General features: G+C 37.3%; 1 protein-coding gene across 4 annotated transcripts in view; it reads left to right on the top strand.

Moving 5' to 3' along the window:
• Positions 1–15,248, top strand: part of LOC131052732 (uncharacterized) — an 88,362-nt gene that overhangs the window by 42,356 nt on the left and 30,758 nt on the right. The gene's annotated exons all lie outside the window — the stretch shown is intronic.

Here is a 15,248-nt window from a genome sequence, read left to right as displayed (position 1 = left end):
CACGGGTTTGGTCAATTTTTTTTGTGGTTGGGTTTGTTTTGGGTTCGTCCATACAAGAACATATACACATAAGAAATGTATACATATTTGCAGCAGTAATTAAGTTCAGAATACCACACATAACATCATATATTGTATAATAAACAAAACCACTATGTCAATTTGTCAAACTTGAGTGTCATGACATATATTATATATTAAAATTAAAAAAATGTCAAGCATCAACAATCAGCCATCATTGATGGAGCATCATCATATGGGTTTTTTAAAATATCATCACCACCATCTATATCAGATGATGTAGGTACTCGTAAATTAGAAGAACTACAAATAGTGCCATTGGCACTCTCATGCTCGCTAGTTGGCTTATCTTAAACATCAAGTGCAGCAAGGTGGGAAGTGAGCATCAAAGTCAATATGCTCTGGCTTGATATCTCACTTCCTTGTGTTCCAACTACTTTCTTTGTGTGAAAGAAGCTGCAAGTTTGGATGCATAGTAGAAGTCTTTCTTGGGGTTGACTTTGCAAAACCAAAAGTAAAATTGTAATTCAGTTAACTGGGATAGAAATGGCTGAAACTTGAGAAATTAAAACACCTAAAAATCCATAAAAATACAAAAATCACATTTTTTATTTCAAGCTAAATAAGGAAACACTGCTTTTCCATTTAGCACAGCACAAAGCAATTTATTACCATTTGCTTTTCAAACGCAATGCAGTGCACGTTGAGGGGTGTGCAGACAACACCCTTTATGCATTATATTGGATGGGCCAAGGACTAGACGCTGCCACCAAGCCCAAATCAGGGCCTTTGAGGTCACATGGATCTTCATGGTGCATGCCTTTTTTCATAGATTTTCATAGGCAAATTGAAAAAATCAGATGAAAAGACTGCAGTATATTTGTGATAAACCAGCAGTTGGAATTTGTGCTAGTAATTAGAGGGAAACAATGATAGCCTCTAGAATTGTGCTGGTGATGAGGAAAGATGCCGATCTGATTCATGTCAGATGGCTGGATCTAATGTTTATAAAATTGAAAATGTTGGGTTCTGACATTATAAACTTGGTTCTTAATCATCTTGAGCACTCTTTGATTGTCACAAAAAGTTAGGTTAGTATTGTTTGGTTAAGTTGGAGATTCCTCTTGCATTGTATGAGCACATACATTTTGCTTGATCAGTTCACCACCACAAATAAGTTATCATGCCTCTTCTTGGACATTGGTAAACATCCTATGAAGTTCATAGAGATATTTTCCCATGGCCTTGAAGGTATGAGTGGTGGTTGTTAGAAACCAACGTGCAATTACTTGGCTTGTTAGTACAACATAACTTGCAACTCCATATCAACTTAGAAACATCCACTCGGGGTCAGTATATATACCTTGGAAGGTTTGCCACTGCCTTTGTCACGCTAAAATGACCCCAAACTCTTGATGTCAGAGCTTTATGCATGAACAACAATCTTCTTTCTTTTGGAATCCAAGGTGTTCCTGATTTGTATAGAAGCTTATATCCTTTAAGGAAAAATCTCAAATTTGGTTCAAACTTGGCCACATTCCCTCTTTTTTCTTGCTGGTATATAATGCTGAAATCTATATCATCCACGTAATCTTCAGCATACACTTCTGTGGCAAAAGGCTCCAACTAAGAGACAGTACCCACTGCAGAAGAAGTGGTCTAGATAACATTTTAACCACCTGGTTGGACCTTGCTTGTACTTCATCACGAAGTGGAATTGTTTTGAGTAAACCCATCCATTTCTAGTGCCTTATTGGAGTTTGGTTTGAGTCTGCAAATGATTTTAATACTCTATGCATAGCTGTTGCTTTGCTGAACAAAGTGTTTCCACGTTTTCACTGCTTGCACTAGAGCATGACTCCTTATCATATGTGCTATAGTTTAGAAGATCTTCTCTAAAACGTCAGAATGATGGAATATTGGCTTTCGGCCTTCCAATAAAATAACTCCCCTCTCATAATCACTGGCATCCGTATCAACTTCAAAAGGTTGTTTGAGATTAGACAAAGCAAGAATCAGTGTATGGCTTATTTTATACTCATGTTCTTCAAATTTCCTTTGCTGTTTATTACTCAAATGAGAACATTTTCCAGCCCCTGCTATAGCATGCAATGTAGGAGAATATTTAATAATTTTTCTCATGTATTGGACAACCCGAACAAAACTAATTGTTTTTGTAATAGAAGCAGGCTTTGGCCAATTCACAATCACCTCAATTTTGGTGGGATCAATCTTAATCTCTCCATTACTCATTATGTGTCCAAGTTAGACAAGCGATGTCTATGCAAACTAACATTTCTTTCCATCCAATAACAATTTGTTCTCTCTCAAAACTTGTAGAACTTACTTAAAATGAGATATATGCTCCCCATATGGCCTACTAAAAGTAAGGATATCATCTGAATAAACTATAATTGTGAGTTTATGAGTGGTCTAAGAATCTTATTCTTGAATGTAACTGGACCATTTCATAGCCCAAATGGTAGCACAAGCCAGCGATAAAGACCTAGCTTAGTTTTGATGCTGTTTTCCAAATGTCTTCTTCTTGTATCCTTACTTGGTGATACCTGGATTTAAGATCAAGCTTGGAATAATACATTATCATGCTAGCATTGATCCAAATGATCATCCATACATGGTAGAGGACAAAGTTTGAAAACTCGGACTCGCCACAGACTCGCAGCCCAAAATAGGCCTTAGATAGGGACTTGGCAAAAAAATCGGGTAGGACTCAACAAAGAAGAAGACCATAGTTTTATATAAAAAGAAAAGAAATTAATGCATTTAGAGAACATAAGAGCCATAATTCAAACATTACACTTGTCACATGATCTTCACACTCAATATTTGAAATTTCATCATTCATGAATCATAATCAATGATCATACTCAGTTTCAAACTTTCAAATGTATAACAGCATCATAAGTTTTTAAATGTTTACATATAATGATATGTAAAAATGAGAAAAACAACCAAATAAGATGTACTTCCTCCTCTTTCTTCTCCCAATGTAACTCAATTTTTGAGGCCTCAAACTAGAAGGTACTATGGGATGAGTTGTTTCTTGTTCTTCAAAATCAAAACTGTCTTTGTCCTCCTCAATTGCATCTGCTTCTGCTGCTTCTGCTGCTTCTCTCTCCAATTCTAAAATCAAAACTGTCTTTGGCCTCCTCCATTGCATCGAATTTTGCTGCTTCGGCTTCTTTTGTTGCCCCTCTCGCCAATTCTACAAGATCTTTTTCATCAAGGAGGACATCATCATCATTTTGTTCATTGACAGCCCATTCACCATATGGATCAATATCATCCAAGTCGATGGACTCATGTGAAATGTCCTCCACCTTTCTAGTTTGAAGGTGAAGGTTGTAAAGTATGAAGACAAGATCATTGAGGCGTTGCTGGGTCAACGTATTTCTCTTCTTTGTGTGAATGTTCTCAAATAAACTCCAATTGTGTTCACACCCAAGAGCACTACATGGCTAGGACAAAATACAAATGGCTATCTTTTGAAGATTAGGTGTGCCAACAACATAATTCTCCCATCACAAATCTGCAAAAAATCATTTAGAAATATAAGAATTAAGTAAAAAAGTATAAGAATCAAGTTTCTAATTTTTCTTGTAGTTTTGAACTAATTTTTTTACCTAATTGTTTTTCTCTCCTATCCACTGCTTGAGCTGAAGAGAAGAGTTTCCCCTCCACACCCTTGTAGACCTTGAATAGATAAAAATTAAAATTAAATGAAATATGGATGTTTCTAGATAGTCAACTTTGCCAAATTCATAAAAAGAGATAGCATTTCTCATCTCCAACTCATCAAGAACCTTGTTTCTCAACTCATAATCAGGTGCCATCTTATCAATGTATGCAATAACACCTGCCATGACCTCCTTATCAGCTTTAAATGTATTAGAGAAGCAGAATTTGAGTTCAAGAATTAGGCCAATGCATGTATTGGCTGGTGGAGTCGGTTTGTCCATCTACGATCAATGATGCGCCAAATGATTTCATATTTTCTCTTGTTTCTGTCCTAGTAATGTGAAATGGCCTCTTTGGCTCTATCCATGGCCTCATAAATGAAATCCATTGGCATGCCTCTTCCATCCACCATACGAAGAACCTTACCAAAGGTTTTGTCACCTAATAAATGAAAACAAATTTTAAATTATTACAAAATTAACCCATCAAAAAAAAACAAAAACAAATGGATTATCTTGTATAAAGTTTATATTTGTGTTTGTAACTTACCCTTATCAACTCCTCTACATTTTTGTTGAATGTGTTATCAAACACAACACTTACAATCTTCTCTGCTTCAACTTTTTTGGAACATGCAGACTCCAACCAAGCATCAAACACAAACATTTGCTTGAGATGAGGAGTGGCACCAAGAATGCTTTGCAATGTGAGGAAGTGGCTAGCAAATCATGTCACTCTTGGTCGCACATGTTCCTTGCCATTTGTGTATTTTCTCATGAAAAAAAGGACCCAAGTATGATGTAGATAGATTTGGTAACATTTTTGCATCTTCAACCACACTTTTCACCCATCTAATCTCCCCAATGTCCTCTAACAACAAGTCCAAGCTATGTGCAGCACAAGGACTCCATGAAATTGTAGGATGCCTCTCCATAAGCATTCTACCTGCAACTACATATGCAGTTGCATTGTCCGTGATAATTTGGACAACATTCTCAACACCAACCATTTGGATCACCCCATTTAATAAATTGCACAAATTCTCAGCATTGTTGATTTCATTGGAGGCATTTGTAGACTTCTATAACACCAATGCACCATTAGAAGCCACTAAGAAATTTAGGAGAGTCCTATTATGTCCATCTGTCCATCCATCCAATAAAATGCTGCATCATTTTCTCATCCAAACTTTTTTTGCTCATCAACCACAAGCCTTGAATTTTTAATGGCTTTCTCTAGCAATGGCCCACTCAAGTCTTTAGTTGTTGGAGTCTTAAACCCCGTGCTTGCTATTGTCAATGCATTCATTAAACCTTCTCAATATTGGCTGTTCGCCACATTGAAAGGTAAATTATTGTAGCATCAAAATTTTTGTATTGCCATCCTAGCTTCATGGTTTTTTTCTTTGTTCCATCTGGTACATTCTGTTAATTTTAGTGATCAGAATTAAGTAAACTCAGGAATTAAATGAAAAGCAAACACACACAACACAAGAGACACCAAAATACCTTGGGAAAACCTCCCTCTTGGAGGAAAAACCCAGCAACAAAAGATCCAGATCAATTCTTTATTACCAGCAGTTCTACATATACAAATCAGCTCAGATTAACTTATCTGATCTAGAACCTTTTTTGCGATCAATCAAGGGTAGATAATGATCAGCAACTTCATAAACTTCGCCCAATTCAAATCATGTATAATCAGAGACTTCAAGATGCAATTCGCAGGAGTAGAAGTGGCACGAATTCCAAGTGATGAGGTGCAGATTGATAAGGCAAATCGCCGCTAGTGAATGCACAGTTCGGATGACAAATTTGCCCAGAATTCGCTCAAGTAGTTCACTCAATTTCGCACAAGTCTTGATCGCATAAGGCAGACGAATAATTCGCTGATTGAATGTGTATGTTAGAGGCATCGACATGTCTTGTGCCTTGTATCTTCTCAAGTCGGCTATGTATTTTGCCGCTTAAAATACATAAATTGAATTTAAGTTGCTTTATTACCCAAATTGGGCCTACCCCTTTTACAAGCTACAATAGATTTGGGCCCAACCCAATTTCATAATTGATTGCACAAATTATCATAATTAATTTAAATTTTAATTGCCAAAGGCAACATTAAAATTTAACCAAGTAGAATCCGATTCTAGCTACATAATTTCAACACTCCCTCTTAGCTAGGGAGGATAACCAAGTCATATTGTGATAACAAAACATCATGGACCTTTCCATGATATCCATCTTGCATTGCCCGTAGAGGATGGATCCACCTTGCATTGCCCGCAGAGGGTGGAGGTCTTTCACCTCAACGTTCTCCCTAAGAAGGATTCAATGTCACCTTGCATTGCCCGCAGAGGGTGACTCCACCTTGCATTGCCAACAGAGGGTGGAAGATGCAACTTAGTGCATCACTGGGATTGAGACTCCCTCTCAGCCAAAGCTGTGTCGTCAACAACGCCAAGTCTCTCTCTGAAGTACTCAAACTTCACTCGAGCAAGAGGCTTGGTGAGAACATCTGCAATTTGCTCATCAGTGCTAACATATTTCAGCTGAATGACACCTCTTCGTACCATATCACGAACATAGTGATAATGAGTTTCCACATCTTTTGACCTATCATGAAACACAGGATTAATAGACATCTTAATACAACTGTGATTGTCACAATAAATGATTGTGGGTTCCCAAGGTTTTCCAAACAACCCAGCAAGGAGCTTGCGAAGTCATACTGCTTCTCTTTACGCCACACTTGATGCAATGTACTTAGCTTTTGTAGTACTCAAAGCAACTAAGGACTGCTTCCTGCTGGCCCAGGAGATCACGATAGAACCCAAACTGAATCAAATCCCTGAAGTGCTCTTCTTATCAGTTACACTTCCTGCCCAATCAGAATCAGAGTACCCTTCCATGGCGATGACAGTGTTGATTGGATACTTCAGCCCGTAGCCAACTATGCCTCACAAATATCTCAGGATATGCTTGGCTGCAACAAGATGAACATGCTTTGGTTTGTTCATGAACTGACTGAGGGCACTCACTGCATAACAAATATCCGGTCTAGTGTTAACTAGATACATCAAGGATCCAATCAACTGCCTGTACTCCGATGGATCTGCAAAATCAGAGTTAGCTGCAGATAAACTCAATTTCTTCAAGTTAGTTTCCATAGGAGTAGACATAGGTTTGCAATCCATCATTCCAAATCTTTTCAATATATCAATAGTATATTTTCCTTGACTAAGGATAATTTCATTAGATTTTTGCCATACTTCTAAACCTAGAAAGTAATGCATTAGGCCTAGATCCTTCATTTCAAATTCTGTAGCTAATTCTTTCTTACATCTAATGATGAGACCATAGTTGAAAAACTCGGACTCGACAATGACTCGACAAGCCCAAATTTTTTAAAAAACTCGGAACTCGCAAAAACTCGAGAAAAAACTCAAGAAAAAACTCGGCAATAACTCGGTAACTTTATCGAACAATTGAAAATACAGTCATATAATCATATTACATTTTAACTAGTTATTCAGTCATATAATCATATTCCATTTGTATTCGCGCTCAAAAACTAGATGAAAACCTTGGTACAACTTGTCTCATGGCCAAAAAATAGAAGTTGCGAATCAAATTTGTAATTCCTGACGAGTTTTTCTCGAGAAATAGGGTTTAAGCCAGGAGATTTCGCAAGTGTTTCCTAAAAAACGCTGCGTGTTTTTATAGAAACTAGGAGCTGAGTTTTATGGTGAGTGACTTGGCTAGGGCTTTGACCCGCGAGTTTTTGAAAAACCCGCAGAGTTTTTCATCTATGGATGAGACTATCTTCACCAGTTAGAAATAAATCATCCACTTACAAAACCAGAATTAGCATTTTACCATCAAATACTTTAAAGTAAAGGTTAGAATCAACATCATTCTTACAAAATCCTAAACTAACAAAATACTTATCAATTCTTTCATACCAAGCTCGAGGAGCCTGCTTGAGGCCGTAAAGAGCTTTTTTCAATCTGCACACATGAGATTCTCTATTACGAATCTCATATCCTTTTGGTTGCTCAATATAGACTTCTTCCTCAATGACACCATTAAGGAAAGTAGTCTTTACATCCATCTGATGTAACTTCCAGCCCTTAGCTGCAGTAATAGCTATAATAGTTCTAATAGAAGTATATCTAGCAACAGGTGCCACTGTTTCCTCATAATCTATGCCTTCCTTTTGAGAAAAATCACGAGCTACAAATCTAGCTTTATATTTCTCAATACTTCCATCAGCAGTATGTTTAATTTTAAACAACCATTTAGAGGAAACGACAGACTTACGTTTAGGTCTAGGCACGATATCCCAAACATCATTCTTGATGATGGATTGATATTCTTCGTCCATGGCTAGCTTCCATGCTTGCTGGTTCATAGCTTCTTCATAGGTTTAGTCTCAATAATGTTGCACATTATTGCAACATAGTTTGAGAACTTCTAAGGTCTCCTGCTTTCTCTAATTGTTCCTTGGGGAGCTGCAAAATTTTCGGCTTCTTGAATTGTGTTCCTAACCCAAAGTGGTCTCTTCTTGCTAATTGCAATATCTCTAGGTCCATCAGTTGGATCCAGAGGCTCAGAAGGATCACCATGCTCAATAGGTTCAAGAAGCTCAATAGACTCCCTTTGAATCTCAGGGCTAGTATCAACATCCATATCTTGATTACCATTAACTTCTTTATCATTATCAGTAAGGGAACCTTTAGATTTCTTAAAAGCAATATTTTCCTCAAAAGTAACATCTCTACTTACCTCAATATACCTTTGTCCTGGAATGTAGACACATAATGATTTGGAAGACTCATTGTATCCAACAAGAATACCTTTCTTCCCGGATGGTTCTAGCATAGTTCTCTTTTCCTTTGGCACATGAACATAGATAGGACTTCCAAAAATCGTTAGGTGACTGATGTCAGGTTTGACTCCAGTGAAGGCTTTTTCAGGAGTCATGTTCTTCAACACTTGATGAGGGCATCTATTCTGAATATATACTGCAGTCTTAGATGCCTCAACCCACAAGAAAGTTTGCAGATCCCGATCACAAATCATTGCTTTAGCTGCTTCAACAATTGATCTATTCTTCCTTTTAGCCACCCCATTTTGCTGAGGATTGTAGGGAACACAAAACTCCCTCTTAATTCCTGTCTCTACACAAAAGTCATGAAAACTACCTGAGGTGTATTCACCTCCATTATCATCTTAACACTTTAATTCTTTTTCCAGATAAATTTTCAACTAAAGCCTTAAATTATTTGAACCTACTTAATACTTCATTTCTTTAGTTTTGAGAAAGTAAATCCAAGTCTTTCTAGAGAAATCATCTATGAAGATTACATAATATAAGAATTCACTAGGTGAAGCAATAGACATAGGTCCACATAAATCAGAATGAACAAGTGCTAACTTTTCTTTAGCTCTACTTTCACTTTTATGAAATGGACTTTTAGTATTCTTACCTAAAGCACAATCTTTGCAAGTATCATCATGAAGGTGACTAAGTTTAGGCATACCTTTGACCATCTTCTCAAGTGAGGAAAGTGTTTGGAAGTGTAGATGACCAAGCCTTCTGTGCCATAGTTCGCTGGACTCAGGAGCCTCATGAATGAGGGCTTGAACTGAACGAGCCGAAAGCTTATATAAACTATCATATCTATTACCAATGATACGAGCAGATTTAAAACTAGCTTTCTTATGCCATGCAAGTATTCTACCCTCGTAAAATGCTACTTGATAACCCTTATCTTCTAATGCAGAAATGGAGATAAGGTTCCTTTTAATTCCAGGTACAAATAAGATATCACTGAGATGTATAGAGAAGCCAGAATCTAAATTTAAAGAAGTATTACCGAAAGCTCTTACCGAATACCGAGTATCATCACCAATTACCACATGAAGGTTATACTCTTTCTCTATCAAATCTGAGAGGTGTTCCCGGTATCCCGTGATGTGCCTAGATGCGCCACTATTTATTAACCAAGTGTTGCTGTCAGTTGGCACATTGCTTGATAAGGCAGAAATGAAGAGGAAGTCTTCATGATCCTTTGGTTCTGCAACTTCATTCAGGTTTGCTTCTCCTTGCTTAGGCTGATTTTGACATTCCTTTGCATAGTGACCAAACTTGTCACATTCGAAGCAACGAATACGTGAGAGATCTATTGGCTTCTTCCTTGAATCATGACTTGCAAAAAGTCTGAAATCTCTATTCCTTTTGAAGTTGCCTTTCTTCCAATTCCCACCTTTCTTCTTGACTGATTGGGCTGCAAGCATGTGATGATCTCCTCCATGAGAGTTCTAATTGCTCCCTTGGCAGCTAGCCGAGATTCTTCTTGGACGCAATCTCCCCTCAATCGTTCAAACTTGGGGAGCTCGATCCTAGCACTGATTCCTTGATTGAATGGTTCCTGTTGTCATTTTATGACACCCTTGGTCCATCAGTGAGAACTGATCAGAGATACGATCCATGGACCAGTGCTGCCCTAGTTGATCAAGGAGAAAAGCAATGGAATTATGAGGTGTGAAGTGTTGTCTTGCCGGAACTCCGGAACCCCGAGGTTCTGAAGTTCCTTAGCCTCTTCTTCTCTTCCCCGGAACTCTGGAACTCCAAGGTTTCGTAGTTCCTTCCTTAGCCTCTTCTTCTCTTTCTCGGAACTCCGAAACCTCGGAATCCTGAGATCCCAAGCCTAAGTCTTCCCAACTTCCTTCCGACTTGCAACACTTCCAGATGGCATGATCAACACTCAAGGCTTTTAATGCTCCAACAACTCTTGCGACCAATTTTCTATATAAGGCTGTTATGCCTCATTGTAAAGGGTTCTCTCCCTACTGGCTTGAGCTATTCTATGCTCTTACACTTCTCTTAAAGACTTGTATTTATCTTGCATTTCTGTAACTGTAAGTTTGGCCATTGGCCTTTAATGAATTGAAATCATCATTCTTGCCTTACTTCAACTTATGTGTGTTGTGTATGTGTTCTTACCTTCATTGTAAGTGTATGTTTGTGGCTTTCTTTCACATATATGCTGTGTTAACCTGTTTTTGGGTGTGACTTGTGGGAAGCCTTCTCCCCTCTTGACATTCAACAAGTCCTAACCTCCATATGTGCGTTAAGGTCATTCATGCAACTGAAGTTTGTGCATCTCCTGGGTATTTCAGTTGATTCTTTGTGCCATTTCGGGTGGGGAGAGAAACATCTCTTATCTTGGTGCATCACCTCCTTTCATTTTAAGCATTTCTCTCTTCCCTTTTCCTCTGCATGTTGTTAGGATAGGTTTAGAAGTAAGATTTGGAGTGTTGACTTGGTTCAACACTTGCACTTGGATTGAGAAGGAAGGTGACCTTCTTCAGAGATTCAACCCCATTGCGCAAGGTCCCACACTTCGGGGTTGTTTCCATGTTTCACAAGGTTCTTGAGTTGATAGCTCAGCAAGGGTGCAAGCTTTTGTGATAACAGTTCCCAAGCTGGAGGAAGACCATTTAGGGCAGTCAAGGTAAGATCGCTGTCTTCAACTTCTTTCCCAATTGCTGAGAGTTGATCCTTTAGATCAGTCATCCTCATGAAGTAGGAGGTGATGGATTCCCCTTTCTCCAATCGGATGTGAGTGAGCTGATTCCTCAAGGTAAGAATGCAGCTAGTGTTGTTGACTTCGTACATCTTCTCCAATGTGCTGAACATGTCTCTAGCGGACTTCATCTTGGAGATAGATGACACAATATGATCTTTGACAGAATCAATGATCAACCTTCGAGCTTGAAAGTCCTTCTGCCATTCTTCCTTTTCCTTTTCATTGGTAGCTTCTTTAGCATCCTTGTTGACATACTCAACAAGATCATTTAATGCCATCATCATACGGACCTTCCAAGAGGTGTAATTCACAGAACCTTCCAACCTGACTTCAGCTCTAAGAGAAGAAGCCATGTAGTCTAAACTTTGAACAGTAGGTTAGACTGAAAGACAATAAAAGGTTGACAAATCTGATCACAACTATTTACGAACCAAGCTCTGATACCATGTTAATTTTAGTGATCAGAATTAAGTAAACTCAGGAATTAAATGAAAAGCAAACACACACAACAGAAGAGACACCAAAATACCGTGGGAAAACCCAACAACAAAAGATCCAGATTAATTCTTTATTATCACCAGTTCTACATGTACAAATCAGCTCAGATTTACTTATCTGATCTAGAACCTTTTTGGCGATCAATCAAGGGTAGATAATGATCAGCAACTTCAGAAACTTCGCCCAATTCAAATCATGTATAATCAGAGACTTCAAGATGCAATTCGCAGGAGTAGAAGTGGCACAAATTCCAAGTGATGAGGTGCAGATTGATAAGGCAAATCGCTTCTAGTGAATGCACAGTTCGGATGACAAATTTGCCCAGAATTTGCTCAACTAGTTCGCTCAATTTCACACAAGTCTTGATCGCATAAGGCAGACGAATAATTCGTTGATTGAATGTGTATGTTAGAGGCATCAACATTTCTTGTTTATATACAAGGCTTGTGCCTTGTATCTTGTCAAGTTGGCTATGTATTTTGCCTCTTAAAATACATAAATTGAATTTAAGTTGCTTTATCGCCCAAATTGGGCCTACCCCTTTTACAAGTTACAATATGTTTGGGCCCAACCCAATTTCATAATTGATCACACAAGTTATCATAATTAATTTAAATTTTAATTGCCAAAGGCAACATTAAAATTTAACCAAGTAGAATCCGATTCTAGCTACATAATTTCAACACATTCAAGTGAAGGTTGGGCTCTTAGAACTGTAACATGATCTAAAACTCAAAAACAAAGTAATGGCTAGTTTATGAACATTAACTAACATGAAAGCAAGAAACAGCTAGTTTAATTTTATTTTTTTACAAAAAAAGGAAATAACTGAACATGAAATGCTGATGCCATTATCATATGCAAATTTTTTTTGTAAATAGATTTCAGTACAAGAAGGAAATACTCTTCGTTGAATTAAATAATGATTAGTTCATTGGAAACATAAACAGAAATAAGTATGTAACTAATTTCTATTAAAAGGAAAAGATGAAAGGTTTAGAATGTACTTTTCATTTAGCATCTGGTAATCCAACTCATCCTTAAATTCTTTCTGAATCATAGAGGGGAAAAAGATATCATTAGGGCGTTTATCCACCCAACCATAGATCGTTTCCGATCCCCCTTGCTCATTTCCAACTGAAATGCCCCGACTCTCCGCAAGGGAAAAGAAAATGGTTATGTCAAGTCATGCTGGAACTGGTGTAAGACCCTACAGTCATAATCAATTACACCCTATAGCTACCTGCTAACTAGTATAATTTCCTGACTAAAACTGTATCCGGAATCTTAGAACTGACAACCATTACATGCAGCTAGTGCACGCAGGCCAAGGATTTGTCTACATGATTTCATGTGGTCTAGTTCCACCCTATCCGACTTGCACTCTTAGACTAATTAGCAAGAATTAGGAATCAGGAATTCGTAAGGATTCTTCTTAATGTACTTGTGAGGTTGACATTCTTATCTCACACTTACAAGTTTATCTTTTACTTGCTGAGAGTAAACCCTTATTCAAAATTTAACACGTATTAATTATAATCTCATTCTCTTAATTGCTGAGACAGAGGTCCTTACCGAACAGTAAATAAATTAAGAACACCAGTATTAGTTATTACCAAAACGACTCCTTGATAGCAGCTATGCAGAAAAAGAAAGAAAGAAAGAAAGGGCTTTTGTTGAGCTGCTAAAGAATATTTATCTAGCAAAGTTTTTCAAGAGAACACCACACTATAACTGAAGAACTTTTCGCAGTCATAATCTAATTTTCTATGCAGCAGGTATATAAGCTTTCTTGTTGAAACAAAAGATTAACAGGAGAGTTCACGTGCCTGAAAAATATGATGAAAGTAGTAACAGCTCAACCTGCTGTGAATGACCTAGCTGCTACGGTGGACTGTTCTGGCTACTTTCAAGCTACCAATAGTTTAAGAATATCCTCATTTCCTCTACAAGCTGCTGTTAACTGAACTGGTAGCATGGCGAAATCAACATTGACTCTACTTCTGAGGATTACTAGCTGCCGATAACTCTCCAAAAACCCTATACCATCTTCCCCAAAAGCCAAGTTTTTCTCCCTTCCAAGAAAAGTAAAACAAAAACTGAAGATCAAGAATCCCCTCCTCAAAGAATCGTTTCCCCACTCTCTATAATGCTCTGCCACCCTAATATTTTACGGAGGAGTCGCTCTAAATTTCCGCCATCACCCGTTATGGCTTCTGGAAGGCAATATCAACGACGGAGGAAGGAAAATTCAAGAACTATGACCCCCCCAAAAAAAAACACAAAACAAAACAAAATATGATATATCCTTCGAAAGAATGAATAATCCACATATATGAAGTATCGAATAACCCACTTTTTTATTAAAATATTATGATGCCAATCGGGTTAAGATTTAATAAAATAAAAGTTTATGAGAAGCGTAATATAAGGTCAAGAGAAATTAAGACAACTAAGTCATTCGTTTTTTTTTTTCTTCCTTAATTACATTAAATTAATAATTAAAATAAATAAATATTCCCTTATTAAAATCAATTTAAATTTAATAAATAATATACCTTTATTAGAATCATTTTAACAAATTGATCAAGATATTTAATTTAAAAAAACAAAACGGTTATATTCGGAGCCTACACAATAAAGGTAATAATTAAGAAAATATTTAAAGGTACACAATAATGATAGTGTAACGCAAGTACAAAGGTTAGATAAACAAGCATGGAGCAAGTTGGAGACACTAACAAACATTTTTCCCATGGTCCTAATAGGGAAACCTAGGTTAACAAGGTCACACTAGTTGACATTAGGTAGTACATACCAGTCTTTGTATACCAAACAATCATTGACCATAACCATTTCGCTTCTCTCTTTCCCGGTGATATCTTCCCCCCCCTTCTTTTGGGAGGCCAAGTCGTTCCTGCATCCACTTGTCCCAAACTAGAGTAGTTAGTTCGACATGTCGACATTTCATCATTAATGTATATATTCATTAAATCAAAAGAAGAGTCACAACATTACTAATGAAAATGAAACATCACAACATTTCATATATATAATATTCAAAAATAAGAAATAAAGCAGTTCTCAACTAGGGCATCATTTAGGCTAAACCACTGTTTCTAGCATTCAATACCATTTAGGGCATCATTGTTTAACCAAAAACCACTGTTAGCAAAACCAAAATCTTGTAGGGCATCAAAAATCATTGTTTTGGAAACTAGTAGCCGTCTAAGGCATCAACACAACTAAGTACCAAAATAAGAGTAAACAAGAGGGGATGTGACAAGAACATTGTGTGGAATAAAGTAATTTGGTTCTGATGAAAGAGGAATTCGACTAGTAGTAGAAAACAAGCCCTTAGGACTCACTAAAAGATGAATGTTGTTGATAGATGCTTGGACTTGGGTCACCAAGGGGATACCAAAAATTTGCTATT

The sequence above is a fragment of the Cryptomeria japonica genome, chromosome 3, assembly GCF_030272615.1.
Source record: "Cryptomeria japonica chromosome 3, Sugi_1.0, whole genome shotgun sequence".
Lineage (NCBI taxonomy): Eukaryota > Viridiplantae > Streptophyta > Pinopsida > Cupressales > Cupressaceae > Cryptomeria > Cryptomeria japonica.
The sequence above is the reverse complement of the archived record's forward strand: the minus strand, read 5'-3'. Positions and strand labels throughout refer to the sequence as shown.